Below are 7558 nucleotides of genomic sequence, written 5' to 3'. Positions count from 1 at the left end.
CTCTCTCTCTCTCTCTCTCTCTCTCTCTCTCTCTCTCTCTCCCATTTCTCTGTCTCTCTTTTACTCTGTCTCTCTGTCTCTGCCTCTGTCTCTCCCTCCTTTCCTCTCCCCTCATTGTTATGATTTTTAAAGGCGCACATGAGCACGCTATATTCTACAATCCTTTACACATTTGAGACTGTAGCTTTTCCTCTATTTAACACTAGACTTTTGTGTTATTCCCATGTAAAACAATCTTTCATACATCTAAGTTACAATTCATAATTTGAGACACGCACATTCATGCCCATCGATAGTTACAGTATTTGTTTTTACTACTGTATACAAAATGAGCATTTTTGAATCAAGAATTGTGTGTGTGTGTGTGTGAAGAGTGATTATACATATTTGTGCAGTATTGAAGCCATGATTGATCCACAGCAGAAGTATGCATACATATATAAACATGTGTACCTGTACATTGACTACTTTATCATGATTTTAGGTTGTTAAATTATTTATGTATCTTTATTTATTATTAAAAATAAATCTTTAAGCTCAAAATAGTTATTTATTTGCCTCATTTCAATGAGGGACATAAAACCAGGGTGTGCCAGAAGAATTGTGAGTAGCCTTAGAACTCACTCTGAAAATCAAATTAATATTTTGTGAATCCTTTACCCAAAGAAGCAGGATTAATAAGGGACAGCTTCCTATTAAAGTCCATCACTAAGAGTGACCTTTATGCATGCCTACCTGTTTCACCTCGGTAGAGCCCAGCAGACAGAGACTGACCCTCTCCATCTCTCCTTACTGCCTCATTTCCTATAAAAGCAGGGGCTATTGCTTTGCAGTATCGTAGGCTTCAAAAGTCACAGAAACATGCAGACAGAAGTTATATAAAGATGTTTTACAACACTTGGTATTTGGATAAAACTGTGTGTCTATATGAGCTTCCCGTGGTTTCCCAGAAGTTTAGTCAACATTTTGTAAATTTCTAGTGCTAAATAAAATACAGATTTTGGTACTGAAGAAAAGGAAGAGAACCTAAATGAAAATTCAACTTGAAGTGCAGCAGGCTGTTTGCCTGTGCCATTGTTCAATCAGGAAAAGAGGAACAGACAGCCACTAACTTCTAATCCACTTAAGGATGCTCCAGCTATCAGTACTGTTTCTGACAGTGATGGTTTCCCTCCTCTACCAACAGATTGGGCCTGGGAAGCTACGAATCCAGAGGTGGATCCTTTAAAGAAAACAATGAATATGGGGCAAATAGAGCCTTTCCCTTCTTTTCCCTTGAGAAGCCAAGATTCTGTGTCTAAATCTATTCAGTCAAATACAGAAAGGAGAAAAATGGTCGGAGTTACGGAGATGACAGCAGACATACCAGCTTGAAAACTTGGGATAAAAATGACTTTAGACTTCAGCATAAATCAACTAAGATGGCAGCAAACGATGGAATAAATTCTTGTTCAATGGCTTTGGGAGCTCCACGACAGAAACAATTAGGAATAACTGAAGTTCCTAACTTATCTGGACACAAAGAAACTGAACTACAAACATGTTTATCAAAAATGCCTGACCCCACAATAAAAGGCCTGGACAAAAACAGCACATTACAGGCATTTAAGCCCAATTGTCAACAAAACCAATTTTAGAAAAAGATGTTGGATGACATTCCAGAAGCAAAGACTCCAGAGGAAGCTCCCTTGTATCAGTTATGGTTTAAGGAAAAAACTAATTCTTTAAGAGTTATTTCTGCAGTTATTGAAAACACGAAGTACTGGGATGGCCGTGCACAGAAAACTCTGCTTCGTTTGGAATTATTGGCTGTCCTGGACTCAGCCGTTACACCTGGCCCACATCATACAAAGACTTTTCTTATGAGACATGGGACAAATATTATGCAATGTGTATTTTATGAAATTGATCGTGAACTTCCAAGACTGATGAGAGGCCAAATTCACAGGTGTGTTGGACACAAAGAAGAACATTTTCAAATGTGTTTCTGTCAGACCAGCATCTGTTTCTGAACAAAAGACTTTCCAAGCACTTGATAAAATTTCAGGTGATGAGATGCGTGTTATACTAAAATAAAGAATGAACCTCAAATAGTGACACAGGGGCTTAAACAGTATCAAATGGAGCGTTTGCTGTTATTTTACTGTTTGCAGTTCTATCACTGCTGTTTTTGTTTTTCACTTCTTGAGTTAAAGTTTTAAATTTAAATAAAATTTGTATTAAGCATGAAAAAAAAACAACTGTGTGTCTATATAATTTCCTGTAGGAAATTCCTTTTAAAATACCTCCAACCTACTGTACAACCAGAGTAAGCTTTTTTTCTAGTTTCTACTTAAAAAATTATAACCCCCTGGAAATAGAAACCAAAATAGCAAATTCTCTTCATCTTCATAATCACTTAGAATGTCTTTAAAAATGTGGCTCTTTTTAAAGTCACTTGCAATGGCCGTAAGACAAATTCTATTTTAGAACATTCAGGTAAGGACATTTAAGAATTGAATACCAATTTTTACCACTTTCCCCATTGGCTAAATCCAAAATGAAATGTGGGGAAGGAAGCTATGCTTCCATGAAAGGCAAAATGCAAATGTCTCGCTTCTGATTTACCGGTATCTTGATTTATGGGTTGCAAGGAGAGACCCACTAGCCATGGCTGCACTTCTACGGAAGTACAGGAATTGGGAACCCCGAGGGGACCTGAGTCAAGATGTCCGTACGTGTGGCTTTCAACCATACATCGTACAAATTACCTACACACCTGCCTCAAACCCCTTCACTTTGACGCCGGGATGAAGGTCTGACTGGTCAACACAGGTGACACTGTCTGCTGACTGTCCTCTGTTGTCAGAAACCATCACATTCATAAAATGCCATTAAGATGGGGCTGGAGAGATGCCTCAGCAGTTATGAGCACTGGCTACTCTTGCAGAGAACCTCGGTTTGCTTCCCAGGACCCATGTAGTGGCCGACAATTGTCTACAACTCCAGTTCCATGGGGTTTGATGCCTTCTTCTGACATCCACAGGCTCTGCCCAAAATGGGTGCACTTATCCACATGCAGGCAAAACACTCATATAGACAATAAAAATAATAAATATTTTAAAAATATTATTAAGATTAATGCTGAAAGAAATATAAAAGACATATAGCCATATGTATTTCTTACATGGAATTTACTTTACATGGAAGTAAAAATGCTCCTTTAGGTTTCTATGGAAACTTCTAAATACTCATTCTCCATTTGTGGCCTTTTCATGACAGACACGCATTGTGGGACAAGTACAGGAGAAACACCAAGACTTGCAGCAAACTTCTGAGTCACTAGAGATTATTCAATGACTTTAGCTCTTCCACTACACAGAAGTTCTGACCGCAGATTAAAGGCCCCATTGCTATTTAGACAAGAGACCTTGGAGACAGCAGGTTTTCAAGCCACAGAAGAAGGACGGAAAGAAATGGAACATCACTGTCCTTTGTATTGTTTGTCGGTGTGAGGGAGGGGCAGAGGAAACAACTTTCTTCAAATGGCAGTAGTTGGAGATCGATATCTGTGTTCAGCTGTGCAATGGATTTCCCACCAATTTTGGCCACAGGGTGAACATAGTGCCTCTCACCATTTAAATGGCAAACAGAAAAAAAGAAAAAATAACTGGGAGATGCTCCAAAAACCTGTTCATTAGGATCTCAGCACCCAAAGTCTGACTTGTTAGACTTCCTTGATTCTACCATTCCTGCGTTTAATAGTTGACAATTTAGATGCTGGTATGAGGTCAATATTCTATTTCAGAGATGAAGACATGCAGACTCTGGAAGCAAGGAAGAGTTGCACACGGCGTGCAACGTCCTTTCCATACTAACTTTAGTGAGTTACTTTCGATTTTGTCCGTTTTCTTTTTCCCTTTGAGCGTCTGTTGCTTTTCTTGCATCTTATACTGCACGTGATTCTAGCAACTTACACAGCCTGAGTTGTTATCGGAGTAGGACTTTTCAATCTTATTATCCTGCGATTTACTGTGTGATGATGACTGCCCACAGACAATGTGAATGCTTATGTGGGTGACCTAACATATGTCCATGCATGACGTGAAGATTCTATTCATAACCATCCAATCGTAATCACGATTTTGTTGAGGAAATAGCTCTTGTTCTTCAAGTTAAACTTCTGAGGAACTTCTGACTATCTCATTAGTTTGTACTTTGTACCAGGGTTCTGACAGCAGATTAAAAAATCTCACCATCACTTAGGGAAGATGTGAACTAGTTCTGTGGCACAGAGAGCTGCTCTGGACTGAGACTCCTGAGTGAAGGCAGTCTAGCCAGGGGTCAATGGCTGACTCCTCCTGTGTGGAGGCAAATCATTTTGTTTTCTTGGAGTTCAGTCTTCTTACTAATTTAATTTAAATGGCACATAATATCTAAAACACGCAAGGCTCTTATAATCTAAATTTAAACACAAGTGGAAAAGTGGTTTCTTTAAGTTTAGTTGATCAACACATCCTTTGTTTATTTCCAAAAGGCAATGCATTTGGTACTGGCTTCTTCCTTGGCTTATGGGAGTCACAAAAAGGGGAAGTGACCCCAAACAGAGGAACTTCCTTATGGTGTGGGTGGCTGAGTCTCTAATTCCCAGGGGAGGCCTGTTCACTGTCACTGGGTCCAGATGGGTGAAACTTAAGTCTGTCAGATGTCAGACACATTGAAGAAGAGATTCCTCCAAGAGTGAGTAGGTAGACCAGATGATGCCAAGTTTTTTTTTTTTTTTTTTTTTTTGTTAAGAGGTGTAAAAAAGAATAAAAAAAAAATTAGGTTAAAGAAAAAAAAATATTGTTTTTTGTGGGGTTCAACAGGAAGTGTTTTATATAGCTTTTCCCTGTGTTCCTACACTTGTCCTAGCATCTGACATAGTGGGTAGCATTTGATTCTTTAATTTTTTTTTTTTTTTTTTTTTTTGGCTACAGGTAGTATAACAGCATCAAAGACTAATTAGGTTAATAAACAGAAATGTATGGTTCTCTGTTTCCAAAATGCAGGCTCCTGAGGGTTGAGAAGATATGCTCTCCTCCAGTCTCTCAGGTCTGCCTGTACACTGCATCCTTCCCTCATCTCTCTCTACCCATGTTCCCTCCTCTGATGTGTCTCTGGGTTGAGATTTTCCTTTTCATAAGGACACTAGTCATGATGCATTAGGGTCTTTCCTGGTGGCTTCATCTCAACTTCTTATCTCTTCAAGGACCTTTTCTCCATGGGTCAGTCAGTAATTCAGTGGGAGATAGGACTTCAATGTGTGAATTTTGAGGGACACAATTCGACACACAACACCAGGATCTGATGGTCAGTATTGTCGACGAGAAGCAGAGGCCATGACTCTTAGTTTATCTCAGCTTTGCCCCTTGCCAGCCATGAAACTAAAATGAAACTTGAAGGTGGAATCACTCAGTCATCCCAGGTTTATCCATCAAATAAGTGAGATAGTGTCGGAACAAATTAACTCTGAAAACTTCCTTTCCTTCCTAATATGTACACATCTAAGTAAGTGTGTGTGAAGGAGGGAGTCGGGATCACCAGCACTCACTCCCTGCGCTGTGCAGCGACACATTTTCACGTCTCACGTCCTTTTTTCCTCCCAGAATCCTGGCTAGTAAGAAAGTCAGTCAGAAATGATACACTCTTCAAAACTTTGCCTCATTATGATTATAGCAATCACATAACATATGTGTGTGCGCCTGCAAACACACTCAGACACTAGTGCAAATGCTAACTCTTTCTAGCTGTTAGTACAGACGGAAAACTTGTTTCCCACCCTGATCAAAGGTTACACAGGGGACTGAGGACCAAGGGAAAGACCAGCAAGAAAACATGCTCTGTTCTCTTTCACTTTGAATCGTAACGATGTATTAGCTATTCAGAGAGACGCTACCATTGAAAATGGGGAAGAAGGCTTACATGCTGTGCATCTCTTCAGACTTTTATTTCCAGGTCTGGATTTTTGATATTGAAGTTGTTTCATGTTTCAGGATCATTATGACAAGTTTCTTGACCTCTGTGGACTTCTGTTTTCATGGAAAGCTGCAGGGCTCAGCAAACATATTGGATCTTTGTTTCCAAAGGAACATGATGAAAGCAGATCCCATAAGCAGATGTTTCTTAAGAGGCTTCTACAAATATGACAGCTGATGCAGAGAGGAAGATGTAGCAATCTGCTGATCTGTCTTCAAGGAACGAGGCACTTAGCAATCAATACCATATTTATGAAGCCATTTTTTCACCTGAAAATCTGCGCCTCCCCGCTGTGACTAAGGGAGACAAGCTAGGTTTCTACCCACTGTTCCACTCACGTTTTCTACTTGTTTTAGTGACAGCTAGGTTTACAGAAACTTAGTAAGAGCCATCCTAATGTACAAACGGAATCTAATTAATGCTTGTTTGAACCAAACATGTGGATGCCTGGTTAACATCCATTTCTATTGCACCATAGGCTCAGGGGACACTTCTTCATGACTGTGACTCAGTAACAAGACACAGAGTTTCCCCAAGAGGGCAATATTTTCAAGAACCATTATTTATTCATGATTTAATTGTTTTCTTGGCTTTGGGAGTAGAACCCAGGATTTCAGACACACTTGACAGCATACTGCGGAAGTTTGTTATCGGCCCAAGAATAATTCTGTTTTCATTTTTTTAGGATTAGGGACAATATATGCCAACAAATCCAGTGGTCCACGCTGAGCATCCCAAGACTGAAATGCTGGGACAGGAAGCATTTCCCATTAACAGCCTTTCAGCTTTGGAGGTTTTGCATATACACAATGATTGATCTTAGAGAGGAGATGCAAAAGAAACTCATTTTTATTTTAATGCACCTAATGTACACAGCCTGGGAATGACTTCAAACAATATTTTTAGCTGTAAAGAATCTTCTGAGGTGATATATTGACTTCTCTGTTTGTGACATAACGCCAGAGCTCACAACCTTCCAGATTCTGGAACATTTCAGATTTGGGGTTTTGGATTAGGAGGCTCAACACACATTTCCGTCATCAAGATGACATTTCAGAAGGGCCTATAAGATGATAAAGTTGAAATGTCTCATTTTTAGTTCTGTATTTTTTATGGATATAAGTGGACAGATAAGCTTCAATGTTAAAGGATTTTCTATAGGTGAATCTCATCAATCTGTCCTCTAAGAAACCTAAAATGCCTGAGTGATATTTTGGACCTATCTGATACAACTAACAGATACTGTAAAGGACTGAATTTAGAGCCTATTCTAGAGAGAACCTCTGGGGTTTTCACATCCATGTCCATTTATACAATCAAAACAAATGCACATATGAACCAACATGAAACTATGAGTGGAAATAATGGGGTGATTTGAAGTTGTGTTATGCTTCTTAATAATTACTTAAATTACTAATTCATGTTAGATAGAAGTAATCAAATTCCTGAAACAGTGAGTGCTTAGAGTTTTAGTCTCCTTACTGAGATACTTCCACCAAGTTTTCCACTGCACAAACTGTATCTGTCTTGCTCTAAACTGTCCACTGTGCGTTTTCCCTTC

The 7558-nt window shown here is 39.2% G+C and overlaps 1 protein-coding gene and 1 pseudogene across 4 annotated transcripts in view; one reads left to right on the top strand and one right to left on the bottom strand.

The window, feature by feature from the left end:
* Positions 1 to 2076, top strand: part of LOC103734277 — a 120540-nt pseudogene extending 118464 nt beyond the window's left edge.
* Positions 1 to 7558, bottom strand: part of Znf385d (zinc finger protein 385D) — a 997469-nt gene that overhangs the window by 249507 nt on the left and 740404 nt on the right. The gene's annotated exons all lie outside the window — the stretch shown is intronic.

The sequence above is a fragment of the Nannospalax galili genome, unplaced genomic scaffold, assembly GCF_000622305.1.
Source record: "Nannospalax galili isolate Female #2095 unplaced genomic scaffold, S.galili_v1.0 scaffold215, whole genome shotgun sequence".
Classification (NCBI taxonomy): domain Eukaryota; kingdom Metazoa; phylum Chordata; class Mammalia; order Rodentia; family Spalacidae; genus Nannospalax; species Nannospalax galili.
This window is presented reverse-complemented; position numbering and strand designations above follow the sequence as displayed.